Consider the following 21,548-nt stretch of genomic DNA (forward strand, 5'->3'; position numbering starts at 1 on the left):
CCTCCAGTTTGATTCTAGCTATTGCTTGTAGATTAAAATTCAGTGATCTAAGAAGMTGTTTAAGTTGTTTGCAATTAAACATTGTATTCATAATGTTGGGCTCAAAACTGATCTGTGCAGCTGGCTTTTGAAGGAGTAGCTAAAAAGTCTATTTTCTTCAATGGGATTAGCACTTGTAGCCATAAGACAACCCACTTTGGTGAGTTTCATGCCCCAGGTGAATGGTGGTCCTGCAAGTGCATGTGTGTGTTATTTGCATGCTTAATACTAAACATGTATTAATGTTAAATAAGCATGTGCAAGGGGATTGGACTAGATGACCTCTGGAGGTCCCTTACAACCTTAAGCATTCCAATGTGTGTGTTTGCAGAGGCAGAGCTCTAGGTATTTTTAAAACTAGGTGAAATCCTAGTCAGAGGGCTGCACAAACTAGGCTTTATTATTCATTGTTAATGTCTCATGTTTATAGTTCACGCAGTTAAACATTCTGGATACACATAAAACTGATCATTACAGACTGAGCTCCAACTATGGGATATAAATGATTGAACAAATAACTTGGAAGCTTTAGTCTTTCAGGTCTCTTGAGTACAGTCAAGAGGAATGACTGAGCATTGATAGCTGGCAGGCTTGGTCCATGAGGGGCTACCAGCATCAGATTTTTAAAAGACCTGTCTAGGAAACTGTCACACACTTATTCCAGGTAGCTGATAGCTTGARCTTTTGGTAGACTGTAGGCAAGGCACTAAAACATAATCAACCAAGGAATTTCCAGGAAGATAGACCCCTGACTCTGTCACTGCCTGGTCACTTCTGCCTCCCAAACCTCAGCAAAGTGGTAGGATAGGGATGACAAGATTTTTTTTTTTGTGTGTGTGATATTCAGCCGTTGAGGGAGTACCACTTGGAAAAGGCAGTGGTGGTGTATGAAGAGTGTCTTGGGTTGTGTTTTTAAGATACCAGCGAGTCATAAAAAGTCTAGCTGAGATGGATATGCGCTGAGAATAGTGTGGAGAAACCATATTTCCCTTCAGTGATAATTTAGCTTTTAGGAAAAATGGGTATTTTCATTACAATGTTAGACTAAATAAAATCTTTATTCCAAAAGGATAAGGGTGGAATCCAGCACTAATGAGGCTGCACAGCTGCTGACTTGTGTGAATTCCCTGCTACCTTTGGGAAGGGAAGTACCAGCCCTTTGCGACGCAAGTAGGCTGCGTGACCATCTTTTCTGAAGAGAGCTGCTCCACTTAGCTCCATGGACAGCTGCAGTCCTCCGTGGTTTGAGGTTAGTGAAGTGTCCTGAACATGCAACATGAGCACTTTTATATAAGGGTGTGGGGTTTCTTTGTTTGCTTATTTTCCCCCCACTGGATGCCATGGAGTCTAGTCAGGCTAAGAAGAATTTTAAAGGAATTGGTATTTACAGCTGCTGGTGTTTTTGGTTTTTGTTGGTTTGTTTTTAATTTTGGCTGAGATAACCATCCTAAAACAAAGGAGGATGAAAATGTCATTACATAGCTTGAAGATTTAAGAGGAAGAAAGTGCCCATTTGTTACAAAAATAGATAATTTTGAATTGAAACAAGAGCATCATTGTACTCTGTAGCTTGTATTGTAGTCTGTGGCAACAGATGAGTAAGGTTGTGGCATCAAATCTGTTYGAATAGGTCAGTCTGTCTTCCAGGCCACCTTTTATGAGCCAGATCTTGATCCATTTATTTTCTATACTCCCAAGTTATTGCTATGGCATCATAAAACACCAAGGTGCTGGTGCTTCATAAATAAGAGTGAACGATTGTTCTGGCTGTAAGACTGGACTAGTTCCCAGCTCTTGGTGCACTGGAGAGAGTAGCTTTTAGACAGCGGGAAGCTCAAAGAGCACACTCTGAAAATTCCTAAGTGCATTATCTTGTTTGTAGGCCAAGGAAAGGACTTTGGTATCTTTTAAGGCATCTACAGGAGGTCAGATATTCCTCAATTTACTTTGGCCTCATGTAGGAGTATCTGTGGCCCTTTCAAGAAGCCCTTTGGAAAGGTATTTTGAACTCTATCATGCTGTGGTGATAGTGCTTTTAAAACAATCCTGCAAGCCTTGTGCCTGTAAATATATAACAGTTTAACACACAACAGAAATTGATTTTTTGCCAAAGGTTTCTTCTGACGTATTTAATTTTACTGTTTATACCAATATTTCATCTATAAACAGTTTGCTATTTAAAACTGATATTTCTAAGTGGCATTATGCTAAATAAGGAGAAAAATAGCAGTATTATAATTTGTTTTGCAGTGTATGAGAAAGAAATCCAAACAAAATGTCATAGATTGGCCAATTTTCTTGCACTCTTCTCCTTAAAAAACTTGACCAACCACCAACAGATGCATGATTCATGCAGATGGCCACAGTAATTAAACTAACCAGATGATAAAAGCTCCTATTTTTGTGGTCAATCTTTTCAGCAATTACTTTCAGTCCAAATGTAGCCAGCAGTTGGAAACAAAGGGCATTATTAAAAGCTATTGACTGAACTCCTCACTGCTGCTGAGAGTGCTACATTTTTTAACACACGTTTTCCCAGCAATTAGGGAACCTTTCAGATATTTGAATAGTTGAATTTCTCTTCAATGAACTGGTCTGAGTGTTGTCTAACAACGCTAAACTGCATCGCATTAAATCAGTTCTTCAGTGTGTCCACAAATATACAGTATTCAGTGGATATCGAGGGGAAAAAATAAATCYACGCTCTGAACTAAATCCTTAGATGTTCTGCCTTCAAAGACATGAATGTGAAAAGCTGGTTCTGTTTTGATCACCTTTATACCCATCTCATTTGGGGTCGGATCAGAGCTAAAAGGCTCCTAGATACAAAGTGTGGAGGTAGCTCTTTTGTGCCTAGGAGGTATTTTGGCTTTGCTCCACCTGGAGACTTYTGTTGCTGGTGGGTCTATGTTGTCTCAAATCGGTAGCTTTCTGTTAGTTTTTGTGCTTGATAAATCTGGGTAGGTATCTGGTCTTTTTGCATCTATAGAGATTTGTTTTTCTTTAGGCAAAATACAAGGTCTGACTTTGGTTGTTCTGCCAAGCAACTTAAATGTAACTGGTCGCAAGAACGTTCTGCAAACAGTTTACAGAAAGCAGAGTTATGAAGACAAAAGGGCTATGTTTTAAAGACTGGTAAAGTTGCTTTTAAGTGATGTTCTGCATCTCTCCTTTTCAAAAGCAAGAACAATTTTATCAGTCCAGGACTGAACAGGGAAAGTTGGAATACATTCATTGCGGCTTCAAATTGACAACAGATAAAATTATGCCAGGGTTGCCTCGTGACTTCCATCTGTTCAGATTTTCAGGATGTTTGCAGGGGTGAAATGAATCCATTGATGGAGTTGCTGTAACACCCTGGGAAGTAGTATCTCGATTAAGTGTCTTTGTTCAAAGGCAGTTCCTTTTCCATTCACTTTTCCCTCCCTCCTGCAGGTTCCCAGCTCTGGTCACCACCTGGGCACTGCTAAGCAGGGGGTGACGTTGCAGCAAGACCCAGATACGGCCTGTTGGACTGTGCCTGCCCTCGTCTTGGACGGGACATTGTGCTCAAGAAAGTGAGGCTTAACCTGAAGTACCTGTCAGCAGTGTTGGACGTAGAGCACGTGAGTAAGGATTTAGCTTCGCTTACACGTSTCAGTCTTGTTGCTTCAAATCTAGTCATGTGTGTTTGAAGCTGTTGTATTGCGAATGCAAGTATAATTAACATGCTGACTATTTATAAGAGTTCCTGGGCAGGCAATGAGCTATGCCTTTGGGCTTTACTGTGCTCCTGTGTATTGGGTGGAGTTGCTAGTGTGTGTACGTGTTAGGTGATCAGGAGGCCAAAGCTGTGATATAGCGAAAAAAGCCAGAGAATCACCGTGCTTGTACAATTAGTCTTACTCAACGCATCAAGAAATCTAAATATCTGCTCAAATGTTTGCTRTGGTAAGTTAGAGACTGCCTTTTGTCCAACTTCAAGTGCTGTAGTGCGTATTTTTTTTAAAAGCATAAATTGTTTTGAAATTTTCCAAGAATGCACTGAAAATAGCTATTATAGAATAGTTTAATATAAGGAATCATGTGGAATTTATATAAACTGAAAAAGAAAAATAATGAATTGAACTTTTGAATGCTATCATAATTTTTATTTTGTTACATGGCTTTTATTTAAGAAAATAAAGTTGAAACAAGACATTTTCCAATGCAAATGCTATGTTAAATATGCAGACTTTTTTTTTTTTTAATTTAGATTTTACAACTGGAGCATTTTAATTCCTCTAAGGAGCTTAATTGTTTCAAGGAAAAAAAAATAAACCTCAGCAGCAGATAAAAGACATATTGCTAAACTGCTTGCCCAGATAAAAATGTTTTTATAAAAAAAGGCCAATTAGAGTGTTTTCCCACTAGGGTTTTATATTCTTGCAGCTAACAAGTGTAGYTTACATTGTGCTTTTCTGGAGAAGCCAAGCTGAAATGCTTGGCTAATGTGGAAATTCTTCAATGTTTTGACCTAGCAGATTCAGAGACAAGTCAGGCCGAGCTCTGTGGCATTGCCTGTGTAGCCAGGGCTGGTAGTTGCCTTTCTAACACACAGAAGAGAGAAAAAAAAAAAAATATATATATATATACACACACACACACACACACATACTATATATATTTATTTCACAGTTGGAAAATGTTGGAAAAACTCCTAGTTTTCCTGGGATTAAAGTAATGGGGGAAAATTTTGCATGAAGATGGCAGAGATCATGGGTAGATGATGTTCTGTGGGAAAACAGTGAAAAGAGAAGACATAATTTTCCAGAAACCATTATCCATCTTGAAGAATAACTAACAAGCAAGTAGATAATTATATTCATTCATGTTTGCTATCCTTTTTGCCCAAAGGCAAAGTATAATGATTTCCTAAATGATTTCATTCATAAAAGTCTTGAATGGGTAAAGTAATTTTGCAGAGATACTGTGGAAAGATTTCATTGCATTTCTCACAGAATGACTTGTGAATGGGGAGGAAGGTAAAAGCTTCAAGCTGTTAGGATGGGATGAAAGCTGGTCTACCTAATGTGGTCCATTCCTATTTCAGGTAGGCAATTTTTGTCTTGAAAGTTTAGGCTAGTCTCAAGGTAAGTAGTATTGTGACTGTGATTGAGACAAGCAAAGTCTGTTGGGAAAGATAATATTTGGTGAGGTTCCTTGCTGTAGCTGGAGTAAGCAGCAAGGCCTCTTGGAACCACTCAGTGAGTCTCACTGAAGATGGATTTCTTGGCTAATAACCAGCACAATGACTCCTCCTTCACCTGTGAATTACTATCCCAGATGTCCGCCCTTCTTGATGTGACCCAGCGCATACGTTAAGAGTCCTGGCAGAGCTGCTTAGATGGTGCAGTAATGTGAATAAATAACATGAATTGTCATATAGCAACGGCAAGGCAGGCATGAGTCTGAAAGTGATCTATTTCTTTCAACAAAATTGGATCTAAGAAAAACGCTGCAACTTGATATAGTCACCAAGCCCCGTTCTTAATTGTTTGAGTGCTGTGCGGTATCTTCCTTTGTGCCTAGTATCTTATATGAGCTTTGCAATTACCACAAAATCTTCCAAAGTTAGGCAGGACCTCAATACAAATTATTAGAGGAAAAATAGCTATGTCTGTCAGTAAACCATACTCCCAAGAGATTTAATTCCCTGTGCTAGGTTTTTGCTTGGTTTAGGAGACTGATCTGTAGCTACACTGAGGTTTGCAGAATTCTTGGCCTGCAGCACAGTCCCAAAGRGCAGGAGAGGGGCTTGTGCGGGGCATATGGGTGTCTAAGCAGAATTTTGTCAAGCTGTGGCCAATAAAAGTGATGATTTTGGTGGGTCTACGTAGATGTTTTATGACTAAATAGCAGGAAGATGGGAAATGCAACAGTAAGAATAAGGCAAGTGAGAGAAAGAATGTGGTATGTACGGGTATAAGTGTGTGTGTGAGTGTATATAGATATAATTTTCTTAATCTGTTGCAAAAATTACTTATAAACACTTCTGAGAAATTGCCGTCATATTATCTGTAAATACCTAACTACTGTCAAAACGTAATGGCTCCTTTTCTGGGAAATGTATTAGGTTTTGATCCCTGCACATCATACTCAATAAATTTGTCAGTGGAGGAAAGTTCTGACTAGTTTATTATTGTGAAATGCAAAGGTAAAGGCTTACTTTTTTATTAGAAATGTCTCAATGTAGAACTTGTTAGGATGAGAAGATGCTTTTGCTTGTTCTTGTGTTTTAAATGTCAGAGCTWTGGAGTAGAGGGCATAAATCTGGGATGATTGTTGCAAATAAAAAACAGCCTTAATAAAATCCAGTTTCATTATTTAGATTTCAGTTTACTGGAGCGCAAGTCATTCTTTTAGGGCAAATAAATGATGGTTTTTATTTCTGCGTGCATGTATAATTTGAATTGTGTATCTTCATTTGCTTAAGGTATTTTTYTCAACAGTGGAAAAAAATCTTATCTGAAGCAAAGAGCTTCTTCTGTTGTTAGTAGTAATACTTCTAATGTTAGACCTACTTTTCATGGTGATTTATAGATTTTTAACAAGCAGTTAATGAATTTAAAAGTCAAACAAGCTCCGGGATTGTACAGCAACCTGAAATTTATCTAGAACAAACCCAGTCCTTTGTTTTCCCTTTTGTCTCAAAGGCTACACCTGCTCCTGCAGCTTCCTGGGCAGTGACCAGCCGCAAGCCAGTGCTGGTAGACAGACTGTAACGTCATGTGGCCAGGTAGGTCCAGTTGTGTCAAATGGTGCTCAGATAGGTATCTGTGCAGCTCAGTGYCTTGTTCTTGGTGTACCAGCTGCTGGTGTGCAGGGCAAGGCTTGTGCCTTGGTCACAGATACTGTTTATCTTGTAAGTGTCAAACTAGCTTATAATAGGTATAGTGTCATATAGTAACTTTCGAAAATGTGATTTTTTTTTCCCCCCGCATGAGATTTCCATAAGTACAATTTCTAAGTGGCCCTCTTTGGAGACAGCTTCTTGCTCTTGAGCAGTTGGGTGGCTTAACAGAAGAGGTAGCTGAGGCCAGTATCAATTCCAAAGCAAGTCACATAGGGCAATAATGAGTATATTACAAAGAAGTCCTGCAGGTTTAAGAGAAGCAGAATGAAAAAGTTGGGGATAACTTGCTAGAGACTACTGAGGTCTTTTTTCTTTTTTTTTTTTCTTTTTTTTTTTTTTTTTTTTTTTTTTTGGTCCTGTTTTGCTTTATTTTGTGTCTTATGTTGAAAGAGAGAACATTTTTTGTTCTTTTATTTTATTTTATTTATTATTCAGCAAATGCTTTTCTTCTGTAGATTTCCCAGGACGCTGTCTCAAAAAGATCACGTTTCCCATGTCTTGATTAAGCCATGTTTGGGGTAAAACAGACTTTAGAAGCATTGCAGAGCAGTTCATGAGAAACCTAAATTAAGCTTTCAGAAGAAATTTAGGGAACTGGCCTTTTAGCCTGTGACAGTCTTGTAGATGAGTTAGTGATGAACTTAACAGCAAAGAGATCAATGTTGTTGAATATATCATTTAGATGAAGTCTCTAAAATGAGCCCTTAATGTCTTGCTGTTGTGTAGATACTGATGCAGAAGCAAAATATATCCCCTGCTTGAGAAGCTGGTTCTGTATTGGTTGTGCTGAATGATCCTTATTCTTATGAATAGTAACTGCTGTTTCAGTTGCAAAATTGCACCTCAATTTACAACATATTTCTGCAGTACCTAGTTCTTTTTTTTTTTTTTTTTTGTGATTTCACTACTGAGCTCTAGCTTAAGAAGTAAATTCTCAGAGGATCATCCCATTGTGCATAACTCGGCATGAGGTGCATAATTCAACATCTTAGCTAATATTTACTTCTAAAACTTAGGGCATTTTTATTGTCTGTTTTAAAAACATGTATTTCTCTGCTGGTTGCTGCCTCCCAGGCAGCAACAGGACCCACAGGACAGTGACTCATTGCACCTTTATGGCAGTATTTAGAAAAATATATTTTATTGTGACTAATCCTAGAGAATCAGGCCAAAGTTTTAGAAGTACTTCAGGATTTTACTCCTTTTTCTTAGAAATTATACATGTTTCATATGAACTGTGGTCTTAGTACCAGCAATATATGCATAAAAAGCATCCCCTCTCTGATGATGATGCAGCTTAATGGTTGGATAGTGTTGGTACTGAGCTTTATCCATGTGGAATGTCTTATAGCCAAAACACTGAAGGGAAGCACAAGGATGCATTAAGAAATCCAGAGGTGGGGTACGCACAAACTTCCCATTTTCAGCAGGGCTAATACCTGCTTCTGAGAGAGTTTTAGGAAAAGTTGCTTTTGATGAGAGAGTAGTTGGAGCTGCAGGAGGCTACAGGAAAAAGCACAGCACTTCAGGMTTTTAGTAAAGTGCAGGTGTGAGTCACTCTGCATGCTTCTCTTTGGAAATTCTGGAATTGAAGRCTCTTGGAGGAAAAACAAGAAGCCCAGGAGTAAACAGGCAACATGTCTGATATTGCTTTGAAGAACAGCTTGATTTKGTGTTTTCTGTGACGTTGGAAACGTGCCCAGAGGTGGTGATGATGCTCTGCTGCTTCAGCAGTTAGCAGAGATGGTCACTGACTAGTTTTAGAATCTGCCATATGTCCAACTGGCTTAAGTTCACCCTAGTCATGAATGCTCTTCTCTGTCTTGGCCAACATGATGTTCATTCTCCGTGGAGGACCTTGGCTGCCTCCTGATGTTGGGTATTGCAGGTGAGGGATGTGGAAGTGCAAGCCACGAGTGAGGTGTATTGTAGGAGTGTTTCTGAGTTCATAAATACCACAGTGGAGTTTTGTCCTGCAATGCAGAGACCTTTCAAAGCAGGGAGAGAGCAAAGCTTGATGTGTATTGTAATAATTATGCTCTGAGAGCATTGCCCTTCCTGACATAGCTGAAGTCCACTTGGATTGAACATGTCACAGCAAACTCTTTAAGCCTCTTAAGACTTTTAAGCCTTACTGGCTTAAAAGTGAGATGTCATGTCACCTTTTGCAAGGAGAGGAAAAGGCCTCCTGGAGCAGCAGGTCAGATGTCATACTAGATAGACAGCAGTACCAAAGCTGCTGGAAGCCAGCTGGTTTCAGGTCTTCGTCTAGCATCCAATTTTTCAGCAGTAAGCAGGGAACACAGCAGATTTTGGCTTGGAGGGTATCCTGATTACGGCCAAATCAGAAAATCACCTGAAGAGGTATGAAGGGGCAAACCTCATTTTCCGCTCATCAGTTAATATATTTTTTTATTAACAAATAAATTCATTCTAATTTCTTTTTCCAGATTAAACTCTCTGGTATTCATCTGTAGATGAATCAGCTCCAAGCTTACCTCATTCCAGGAGAAAACTTGTAACAGATGCAACACTAAGGTAGCAAATCATTGTAGCTAGCCTACCCAGTAGGCTCTTCTATGTTTTTACCACAGTCATGTCATAAATGGCACCTTTGACTTTTAGTAGATGAGGGTAAAAATACTTAACTAAGTAGGAAGTGAGCCCTAAACCCCAGATTCGTAGACCCAGACATATTGCTTGCACTTCTTAAACTTTCTTCAGAAATTCTCCTGGATAGACACAGCTTGAAAGACATATATGTGGAAAAACAACCTAGTGTGGGATATGGGAACCTTCTGCAACTTCAAAGAGTAGGTCCTGACTTTATTTGTTGTTTTACCTTCCCAGGCAGAGATATGGAGCCTTTGGAAGCAGTTGTTCTAAATTAGGCATTGCAGCTCTAGGCAGAGGAAAAAGAATGTCATTCCTCAGCCCTGCACAAGTGGATTGCATTTGGGTTGGTTTACAGCTTAACTATTTCCAAGAGTCAACCCTCACATTTTTAAATAAAATTGTAAACATTTAAAAATAAATGCAAGTGCCATTATGGTATGCAACTGCTGCAGAGAACCTGCCATTTTCCTTGGAAGTTCTGTTACTCGTTTTCATATAGCTGGGTATCCTCTATTAGAGAGACCCACACAAATTACTAAAGTATTAGAATTAGGACCACTGGGCTTTTATGTCTATATGAGGGAATAGATATGTAACCCTAAGTGCAGTAAATTAAAGTTTTTATTTAATTTTGTACTGTTTTTAACAGATGTTAGTATTTTGTTAGGTAGTCTCACCCTTAAAATTGCTTTAAAACATTGCCTTARAGTTACATTCTTGTGAATTGCTTTAAGGAGATTAAAATATGAGTCAGTCTCTTTTCAAAATAATCTTATTCTTATGGAGTGTTCCCAGTTTGATATCAAAGGAAAAATACTTTAAATCAGTCTTTTTGTTTGAGCTTGAAACATGACTCGTACTTGTCCTACACAGTCTGTGAAAAAAACACCAATTAACTGTGCTATTCTGGAGGGCTCATGAATTTTTCTAATATGTTCTATCTACTTGAGGGGAAAAAAAGTGATATGCTACAGCCAGTGATATATGATCTGTTATGCTGTATTAAAAGTGTTTCATGACAGACTAGAAGAAATGTTAAGATTGCTGAAGGGACCTCTGCGTAGCTGCAAGAGGTGAGTATTTGTGCAAATACAAATGCTTCGGTCCTTATGGGTCTGAGGCAAGAAAAACAGGAGATGCATTAAGATAAAGTTTGAGAGTTTAATACAGTTCGATAAAATTTAGACAAATGATAGTTATTTTTCCTCCAAAGTAACAGAAAAAAAAARSYTTTTTTTTTKTTGTTTTTGTTTTTTTTTCTGTCTTGCTGCTTCTTTCCTTCACCATATGATGCCTTCCCACTTGTCAGTAGTTCTTGGTTTGGTCAAAAGAGCAGGAGGAGATGGCAGAGAGAAAAGATATGTCCAATCAAGACCTCTTGTTTCTGGAACTGGCACCATTTTCAGTGAAAAACGTAGCCCCAATATAGCAAGAAATGCAGTGTTCAGTTATCACCAGTCAATGTTTTTGTAAGCTRTTAAAAATGTGCAATCTCTTTAGGAAACAGTCAGAGTCATTGTGGCAGTGGTAGAGTGTCCTGTCCTATTGGCTCCTGATGTAACTTATCTTCAGACATGAGGATCTTCAAGGAACTTTTCTTACAGAAGTTTCATGTATCAATTAACATAGTTTTCAGATCTAATGCCTTGAAATTGCCKTTTAGATGTAATTTGATTTATCTACAGTATGATGAAAATTTTCAAGAAAGTTCCATGTTTGTGGCTTTGCCATAAATGATTTCAGTGTTACCCTCTGAGGTCCTGATTTAGCACAGACCTTTTCAAAGAGACTGAGGAAGTGTGTACATAAATAGTTTTCCATACTGAACRTACTCCGCAAGGTATATATTTTTTGCTTTAATTTTAATTAACCACATCTCCATTGCAAATATTTGCAATGAAAATCTAATAAAACTTCCTCAAGTTTGGTTTTCATTACAGTTGCAAAACTAGGAACAAATGAACAAACATGCATAGAAGGATCATGAACTATATTGAACTGTATTGAAGGGGATTACTTCTAAGGCATCTAGTTCCCTTGGGTTTGTGAGCTGCCCTAGTTTATGGTTTTGCAAACGCTGGAACACAAGACAGATTTAAAAAGAGRCTATGCCATGTTTTTCCAAAATCCAGCAGTATGAAAATAGGAGGGAATCTTTCTTAATTTTCAGACTCTTCCTGTAGATGTCTTTGTCACTTGTGTGACACAAATAAGAMATAACACATATAGAAATCACATACTAAAAAAAAAAAAAAAATGGGGTGCAATGCAAGAGGGGAAAAAATGAGAAGCTTTACTCTTGTGTGACCTGTTTGGTCCAGCCAACCACCTCCAGAGCGTTGCTGGCAAGGAGTGCTGCGATGATTAGAAAATTTCAAGAACTGTAATAGTGGAGTAAAACTCAGACTTTATTCAAATTACGTTAAAAATCTCTTTGACTTAAACAGGACCAGGTTTCTCTGGTTTACCACTGCTCCGTGACTTTGGGCAGCTCTTACGTATTTTTATTTCCTGCTGCTTCTATTTTCAACTGAACCAGTGACAGTGTTTACTGTACATTTGGAAATGAGCTATTATAAGTACTTAGGTAGAAAGGATGAAATAGCTGAAAAAAATAAGGACTTGTTCTAAGGAAATCAACGTGCAGGATTTTCTATGTATGTCCTGTATGAGTTTTTTTCAAAGATCTTATTAGAGTAATTGAAGTTAATCTCTACTTTCTGTGCATCTGTTCACAGATTAGCTTTCCTTATTTGCTTTTGTAGAGATTACTGCAAAAAGCTATAGATTACTGAATTTATARTTCAATATATGGAGTTTTACAACAGATGCATCTGTGCAGCTCCTTCCTTCTGTCTGCAGCATCATCACCCAGGTGAGGCAGAGGATTACTGAGGCCGTTTGTAATGAAAGCACATTTCGATACCAGAGGTTGGAGAGAGTGAGAATACACGGTGGAAATTGAGAGGCTACTTGAAATCCTAGGCAGCAGCCTATTTTTTTTTTTTTTTTTTTTTTTGTAGAAGGTCTGTTTAACTTTGTACTGAGAAGTCAAAAGAGAATTTTTACAGCTGGCTTTGAATCTCTAAGTCTCTAGCTTTTGTACTGTTTAAAGCTGCTTGGCTGCAGCTGAAGACCCACTGTATTGGATTTAATCTTTTGCTGACTTTTCCAAGTCAACTTGTTAGAGACAATAATTTCATTATAGAGCTTTTAAAATGGTTAATTCTTAATAAGAATAATAGTTGTGTAAAAATGAAGTATGTATGTATACTTTACACCAAATGACAACTTTTCAGGTGCTGATAAACTGGCATTCTGGCCCTTGAGCCCAGTGACTTACTATTTTGGCCTAGTTCTCAATACGTTTTTACTCCTGCCCAACCTGCCCACCTGAAAATACACTACAAAGAAGCTTTCATCCTATTTTGTCCTGGAAGTACCTCATTTATTTCTTAGCCTGACATTTTTTACAATAGAAAAGCTGTTCACTGTGAAACTGTTCACTTCTCTGTGGCATTCAGGTAAAGATCAAATAAGGCTCTGTTAATTTACAAGGATCCACAGTGGGGCTTCACCGTGCATGAACCTTGAACTCACGTTGTGGAGGCAGTTACTCTCCTGAGTTTGATCCAAATCTAAGCTAAATATGTAGCTGATGAAGGTCTCTCCTCAACTTATCCAGCAATGGTTCAATGCTTTGAGTTTTGTCTGTTGACTTATAGTCCATTTTCTTTAGGTGTTTATTAARTGACTTCATAGAATTGCAATATCTTGTTTGAAGAAGGCGCTAAGATGAAAATAATTTTCTTGTATCTTCTAAACTTTTATCACATATATTAATCTCAGAGGTAAAGTAAGACATAATGAAGTTGTTATTAAAATCTCTCTTTAAATATGAGAATGAATGTATTATAGCAGCTTTGAACGGTATGTGAAATGTCTGTTACATGTTCCGAATGTATTTCTTTAACCCCCAGATACTTGGTTGTTATACTGTAATCTTAAAAAGAGGCTAAATGTAGTATGCACTGTGCTAAAATAATGATATGCATATTTGAAAACACTCACACAGCCCTTAGCATTAGTTAAAGTGCAGTTCCTGTAGCTTAATGAAGATTTCACAGTGCTGAGCAAACCTCACTCGCAAATTCTCCCACACGCTTGTCTGTAGCTGTGGAAAACCTGCCAAGCAGGAATACCTACTTGGCACCTCTCTGAGCAAAAATATAAGCAGAGATCCATAGGTAAAAACAACTGCCAAAAGCTCAAGCATGTGTGTCATCTACAGATTTTTTTTTAAAGATGCACTTAGCTTTAATGGGTGTAAGTCTATCAAGCGCCTGTCCCATGCTTCTGTCAGCCCTGTTCTTTGTGGAGGGACATTATCTCCCAGGGCTTTCTAACCTCAAAGGGATGATTCCTCTACTTTCCACCCACCCAGGCACTCTGATAATTGCCTACATATAGCCCTAGGGTTGGATTTTGTTTAAAAAAATCTTTTTGAGATTCCTGGAAATGGCAAAAGATTTGAGCTGCTTCTGTCTCGGGGTTTGGGTCTGTGACCTAGAGACTCGCTGGGGATGGTCATGGGGGTGATGGGGATCATTAAGTTTTACAGAGTCAGAGTCGAACTGGCTCCAAGCAAACAAGTGCTGAGTGTTGGGGTTGGGTGTCCTGAGAGATGCAGAGCTCTGAGGGCAGCAGCTGTGTGTTTATCCTGACCTTTTAACATGGACCTTTGAAGACAGACCACGCATTCTGTTTTAATGAATTCTCTACTTATAAGACAAATTTAGGATGTAGATAATGTGTCTGAGAGCACCAAATGGTAAATACCCCTTTCCCTGAATTAATAAGGCTTTACATTTTGGCTAGGGAGGGGGCACTTAACTCCCGTGGTGTTTTACTGAGTAGTTTTTCTGGAGAACCCAAGGAGACCCCAGCAGAGATAAGTAGATCACGGGAAGGTAGCTGAGGTGGAGCTAACAAGATCTCTTGAACCACCTTAAAGAAGAGTTAGGAAAGCCTGAATGCCTACCCCACTGTACCTACTTTGTAATGCTTCTAAAGTGGTTCAATAGGGCAATAATAATTAGTAAACATTTTGATTTTCCTGTCTCTGAAACTGTTAGAATCATGTATATGGGTCAATTATGCTGTGTAATGAAATGAAATGTAACCTGATCTGATACATCAGCTCAGAGATGTGTCACCCTCTGGTGCTGGTGGAGGAGGGAATGAATCATGATATTTAGCAGCTTGCAGACTGAGAACGTGTTGCAGACGTTAACCAGTGCTCATCAGTAAAATACAGATGTATAAATCAGCGTGGCTTAAAGCCGATTTGCTTAGGAAATGGGCAGTAGTGTAAATCAGTGTACAGATGCTTGTGAAGGTTTTTTGGGGGGATTTTTTTGTTATTGAGATGAAGCAATTCTGGACTGATGATACAGAAGGAAGGTAGCTAAGTTGCTTGTTCCTATTAGCCCATGATTATAGAATAGGATGTTTTCAGAATTATCCATTATTATCACTTTTCTCCTGGAGGYATAAGGCATTATTTTATGTAGCAGCTGGAGCTTCTTCCCATCTTACCTCCTCTTTATGCTTTGCGATGGAAGGAATATAGTTGCCAGAAGAAGTCTGAAGGAGCTGAAAGAATCCTGCTGGCATCCTGATCTGCTGAAGTGCTCAGTACCTTCATCCTCATTCAGCGTGTGTCAGGATGTCAGCAATATTCTAGACGTTGGAATCTTTTTCTGACTGGAACTTGGAGCCTTGTGCAGCTGAGTTGCTTTAGAGTTATAATCCTTGGAACTGAATGAAATGCAGTTCATTAAGAAATTACGYCTAATTACTTGGTCTGACTTTCTAGCGCTTGATTTTTGGTTTGCTTTATGAGAACTGTCATGTGCTAACCAACCAAATCCATGCTGAATCTTTAAGTTAGGATTCATCTATCACATATGTACATCCTAGCCTATCTGTATTATTGGTTTCCACTAGACACTTGCTGATGAGTCCGGTGCTCTCCTGGAGGCACATGTTTTTGATCTCTGGGAAGCCTGGAGGCTGAGGGAAGTCCACGAGTTCCAGAGTCACGTAGCAGACTAGTAGCCAGATCAGATGACCACTTTTTCCACATCTGTGGCTGTTAAAAAATCAGCACTGAAAAACTTGTGGAAAATGTTGTGTTCCATGCAAAGTATTATAAATGGCATTTCTGTTGCAAGATTAGCCAGAGTAGCCCTGTGATTTATGCATTAAATGTGGGAGCCAAGTTCTGGGAAGACTGAGGTTAAAAATAGGGCAGTAATAATGAAAAATTTCAAATAATATGTCTGTGGAAAGCATTATATATAATTGCAATAAGGAATGATAAAACAAATTGAAAAGATGATCAGATTTGATTTAACCATCAGGAAAAATGAACATTTGAAAGACAAGGCTCTCCCTTCTGCTTGGTCATTTCTCCTTTCAGCCTTTCCTTTCGTGCTGGAAGATGGGCTGCGCTGCATGGGGAGCTGGTGTTGGGTTCACTTGCCAGGACTGTTGGGAGCTCTGCTGGCAGAGGGGCCAGCTCCCCAGCCCGTCCCGGGGCTCGCGCTGGCCACCGACCGGCACAACAACCTCGTGTTAAAAGCAGCCAGGCCTGGGGCTGGGTGAATGCACAGGGATAATGTCCTAGTTCAGCGTTTCTCCCCAGGCAACTCATTTTTAGCAGGATTAGTGTGAATCTCCAGAAGCAGTTTAAAGCCTCTCCTTCTGGAAGGAAACCCTCAGGAAAGAAGGTTCTTCTGAGCATGGCCCTCCCTGAGTGGGCTGGGGTGGTTTTGCACTTTGTGCTCAGCCACATTGACCCTACTACTGTGTTTTTGGCTTAATTGACTTAGCACATCTGGTCTCTGTTCCCATCATCTCATTCTTGAATGGAGGTGTTCTCTCTTGAATGGAAATTCAATGAGTTTTTACATCTCTGAGGGGAAAAATGGATTATAATTTTGTTAAATATGAAGTGGAAAGTTGCAAAGGTGAAATTCTAGAGGAGAATTAGTGATTGGCTGCAGTTAATTCAACCAGCTAGGAGAACTAAGTGGGTCTTCAAATGCCAAACTGGGTATCTACTATTGGCTAATGGGGCTACAGCCATCTGCCTTGAGGGAGGTATCCAGCAGCGCTGTCCCTAATGTTTCCCTTCACCACTGGTGGGGAAGAGGAATTATTTTAGAATAAGCTGAGCATTCCCTGATCAGATCCATGGGATCCCTTGGCTTCGTAGACAAGACTTGGCTACTGTATCATGTCAAGAACACTGAAAAAATTTTCAGTATAAATAAAATAACATTCCAACCACATTCATTTACAACACAATTAAAGGACTGGKTTTTTTATGTGTTTTGTTTTTGTTTTTGCTGCTCTGTACGTGTCAAAGAACATAGACCATGCTCAGGGCAGATAGAGCAGTCTAGTCCATTTGGTGGCCTTTAACAGCATATTTATGTTGCAAGTTTGCTGATATTTGCTAACTATTCATTTGGGGAAGAGGAGATAAGGAAGAGAGCCAGAGAGAAGCAGCAGCAATGGAGATTTCCTGGTTCAAAATGTTTGTTCTTTAAAGCACAAATGTGCGTTATCTATGCAGGTAAACACTGGAGTCATTTGCGGAGAGCGACGCTGCCTGTCTCGGTTGAAAGAAGCAGAAAGTGGCTGTGAGGAGGCTCTGCAGCCAGATCTTCACACAACAGAATTCCCTGCTGTTGCAGGGCAGCAAGGTGAGCTGTGCTTTGGTTTGGGGGTTGTTTGCTGTTTTGTTTGTTTTCAAACTCAATTGTCTAGCATGAAAGAAGGCGGGAAGGGAAGGAGTATGTGAAGTAAGTCTTGGTTGCCTTCAGCATTGCAGCTGCTGAAAGATTTTGGTAAGTATATAGAAGTGTTGGTGCTTTTCACGCAAGGAGGAATTGCTCACGCTGTGGACAAGACATCCTGATGGGATGCATATGTTAAAAAAAAAAAAAAAAAAAAAAAAAAAAATCAGATCAAGGCATATCATAATATAGTTAACTTGAACACCAAATTTCCATGAGAATTTATGGGGCCCTGATGAAGCCCAGATTAGAACTTGTAGATCTGGGATAAGTATATAGGGGAACATTTTCCAGAAGCTCCCATTACGACTTCTTTTGTGTTGTTACTACATAGGTTGTTCACATTTATTTTAAGAGATCATATTTGCATCAATTAGTGACAGATTTTTTTTTCTCCAAAGATTTACCTAACAAAATCATAGTTGGGGGGGGAACAGTGGGCAAAAGCAATGTCATAACTGCTGCCTACTGTTCGAGTGTGAACCTGATGCATTCATTGCTAATGTATGGGTGTAATTTGAACAAATGGATCATCTGTTCTGAAATCTGATTTGGTTATCTGCTCCAAAGTAATTTTAGGGCAGTTCAAGATAAATTTCCATGGTGACCTTGCCATCCTGAACTGTTTATGGATTTTTACAACTATTTGCTGAATGGCTTCTAGACTGTGGTTCTCGGWTTCACTATAGTTTCTTAATTTCTTCCTATTTATGATTCTTTCCTGTGTAGCCTTTGCTGATGTAGATCATTGTTTTTGCAAAGCATGTAGGCATTAAAGTGCTTTATGCCACAGAAGTATTTCTGAAACTGATGCATATAATCACTCTCCTTTGTTAAAGGGAAATTGGGAGGGGAAAAGTTAAGGGGGGGAAAAAAAAAGCCCACAAGTCCAACTTTGGATGATAATGACTAAAATGTTAGAGCTCAGCAGTGTAATGGAAGGTGTTTGCTCTGGAGCCTAAACCAGTAACCAGAAGAGCTGGGGCACTAATGTTTGTTTATAATTTGCTTGAGAGAAGCAGGAGCAAGAGTAAAGAAATTATAGAAGTAGCCAGTGAAATGCTGGCAGTGAAACTATGTGGAGAGATCTTAGAGAAAGATGGAGTGAGCGAGCACTTGTGTTTGGTAAAGTGATGGCCTGGAGTTGTGACCAAAGAACATTTACCTCATTGTTTCATTTCTATTGTGTTTGAGGAAGGGTTTCCTGTGCCAAATTTCTTGAATATTGCACTGTTGTTCTAGTGCCTATTCAATAAAGCCTATGCTCCCCAAAAGTGCTGGGTTATTGCACATGTGCTGTTGATTTCTGGAGATAGAACAGAGCTTGGCAAAAGCATTCGATATATTGCCTATGTGCCCTGTGAGGGTATAGCATGTCTGTAGTCAGTCTAGGGTTTTTGCCAGGAAAAGGCTACCTCATGTCTGGAAACCTCAGACAAATTCCTTACGATTCATCCAGATGAGATTAGAATGGGGAGGAAAAAAATGTAAATTCCTAGGAAAATAAGACTGTAGAAGACCTGAAGAAGTTACCTGGTGTGCTTCGTGAACTGAAAATGATATGGGTATGCTTGTGGCATTCCTCATTAATGTTTATCTGGCCTGTTCTGAAAAGAGCTCCAGGGAAGCTCTAGAACCTCCCTAGGCAGTTCATTTCTGTGTTCCATTGTCCTTAATTTAGGTTGTGTGGGTGTTCATGGTGGTGGTGTGTTCCCCCCCACACCTCCCCCCCCCGCCAAAGCCTAAGTCTAAGCAATGTGACCCCTCCAAAGGTCACATTTCCCAAAACTTTAGTCTAAGTACTCCCAAAATTCTCTCTGCACTTGGTCCAGACCTATCTGTCTTGAAGCTCCACACACAGAAGAGATGCAATAACGTAGCTGAAGCTGATGCTAARCCTCATACTGATGCTAAAAGAAGCAGTGGTTGTGGTGGGGAAAGCAACAACCCTGCTTTGTATAGGACTTGTTTATGCTTCAGCTATCACTTTTGTTTTTTTTCCGCCTTCCTGCAAAGCAACATCATTGACTCTTGTTCAGATTGGCAGCTGTTAACCCTTCTGTCTTCCAAAAAAGTCCTGCAGGCTTTTCCTCCACTCTGTATTACTCGCATTTAATAAGCACAATCTCTGCATCATCAATGACATTGATTTGAAGAGAGTCATATCTGGGACCATCCTTTGTGAAACCCCTTTGATGCATCTCCCGACTATGACACATGTGGGGAGCTCATCTGCAGTTCTATTTTTGCTTCTATCATACASTTTAGTCTAGAATACAGTTCCCTGATTTGCACATGAGAACGTCAAGGCAGCACTAAGTACCTTAAAAACTCGGAGCTTTTTTGTTTAGTTATAGATAGAAAGTAGATGGGTTTGATGTAATTTGTTTTGGACAAATCCGTGTTTGCTGCTCATAATCTCCCTGTTATATTCCAGGTGATTACAAAAGGCTTGTTTGTTCCAGAATTTTTTCCAGGAAACTGCAGTTAAGCTGCCTAGCCTATAATTTTCTTGCTCCTCAATTTATGGCTCTTGATAATAGGCATTAACTCTCTCCTTTTCTGCTTTTCAAGGGTCTTGCCTGTCACCCTGCAAGTTCTTAGATACCTGCTAATCACTGCTTCAGCCAGTTGCCTAGGTAAAAATGCATGTGGGGTGTCCATAGGATTGCATTTAAAAAAAAATGACTCTAACCAAATTATCTTCCTAAGGGAAAAGAAAATGCTGATAACTGACTATATGGTTGAGTTCAGGCATCTTGCAATTTTTCCAGTCCCAATCTTGAAGTGGAATGGGATATGTAGAAAAATGGAGAGTACAAATCTCTGTCCTAGGAATAAACTGCTTTCTCTCTTTGTCTTTTGCAGACCATCTTGTCGTCTTTAATAGCTTGCTTTGTATTTCACTAGTTGCCATGGTAGCTAATAATTTATTATTGAGCTAAGTAATAATTGCTTTATAATTACAAATCCAAGCAACTTGCTGGCACATCTATATGAACACTTATGCAGTATTTCCTTCCACATTGATCTTCCTCCCTACTTGATCTTTTTGAATTTGTGAATTGTGATTTATCTCGCCTCTTAGTACTAAGAAAAATTAAACAAAAGCATTCATGTGGTAATCTCTTTTTGAATTCAGCTGGTAGAAAGCCTGTCTGATGGGCATAGCACTAAATATACCTCTCTGAATGCCTTGGTATAATTCCAGGAGAAAAGTAAATTCCGTTGTGCAACTTGAATATTTCCCCTGCCTTACGTTAGTACTGATAAATCTGTGTGTGTGTGTGTGTGTGTGTGTGTGTGTTCATGTATAAAAAGAACTAATGGAAGGTTGCTTATGAGCAATGACTTTCTTCTAAGGGATATAAATATTATTTCAAATGGGGCCTTACCTTGAATTGACTCTGACAAAAATTGGGCCAATGATTTGTTTATGGATGGCTAATTTACAGTAAGGAAAGCTTGAGAATTTGGTTTCCTGTTCAAGTCAAAYTTACTGCTTATCAGCCACAGCTTCTGCCATACTGTTAGACTCTTTGGTTTTAAATCGGACTGTTTCTCAGTAAATAAGTGTACTCATTTTCATGATTGATGTCTCTGTCTTGAGGATGTGATACAGATCACATACTAATGCAGCCAATGCATTTGAACTGTTTTCATGGGGTGGTTGGAATACTATTGGCATACTTGCCAATATTATTGGGATAATTTTGGCACAGTTGGSATACTATCTGTTCCTTATGGTTACTCATTTGAAGATTAATTTGGATATATGATAGACTGCACTTTGCTGGGTGATGTCAGTCCTATAAGTCTTATAAGCTCTGTAAGAGGGAAAAGGAAGGAAAAGTAGTTTAGCAAACCGTTCAGGAATTAGAAATCTGGAAGAACTGCCCTGTTATAATAAAAGCAAAACCAGTGACCATGGATTTTATTATCTTTTTCCAAATGCTGGATTTTTACTTTTCTATCTGTAGTAGGAGAATGAAAACATTTTGGTGTGGGTTTTTTGKTGAATCTGATGGAAGATCTTCCCGGTATAGGTCTTTTGAATGTGTCTGAGTTTACAGCTAAATAATGTTCAACTCCCAAGGTCCTTTCCAACCTTAACCATTCTGTGAAAACTTCATGATGAGTTTTTAGTACTA

The 21,548-nt window shown here is 39.1% G+C and overlaps 1 long non-coding RNA gene across 1 annotated transcript; it reads left to right on the forward strand.

Moving 5' to 3' along the window:
* Positions 1-1,117: 1,117 nt before the first annotated feature.
* LOC112949980 lies at positions 1,118-17,251 on the forward strand. Its single transcript, XR_003249916.1, has 4 exons — positions 1,118-1,288; positions 3,475-3,644; positions 6,714-6,796; positions 17,175-17,251. It is a non-coding gene; the product is annotated as an uncharacterized LOC112949980 (long non-coding RNA).
* Positions 17,252-21,548: the final 4,297 nt, after the last annotated feature.

The sequence above is a fragment of the Nothoprocta perdicaria genome, unplaced genomic scaffold (genome assembly GCF_003342845.1).
Source record: "Nothoprocta perdicaria isolate Ctin4 unplaced genomic scaffold, notPer1 scaffold_302, whole genome shotgun sequence".
Taxonomy (NCBI): domain Eukaryota; kingdom Metazoa; phylum Chordata; class Aves; order Tinamiformes; family Tinamidae; genus Nothoprocta; species Nothoprocta perdicaria.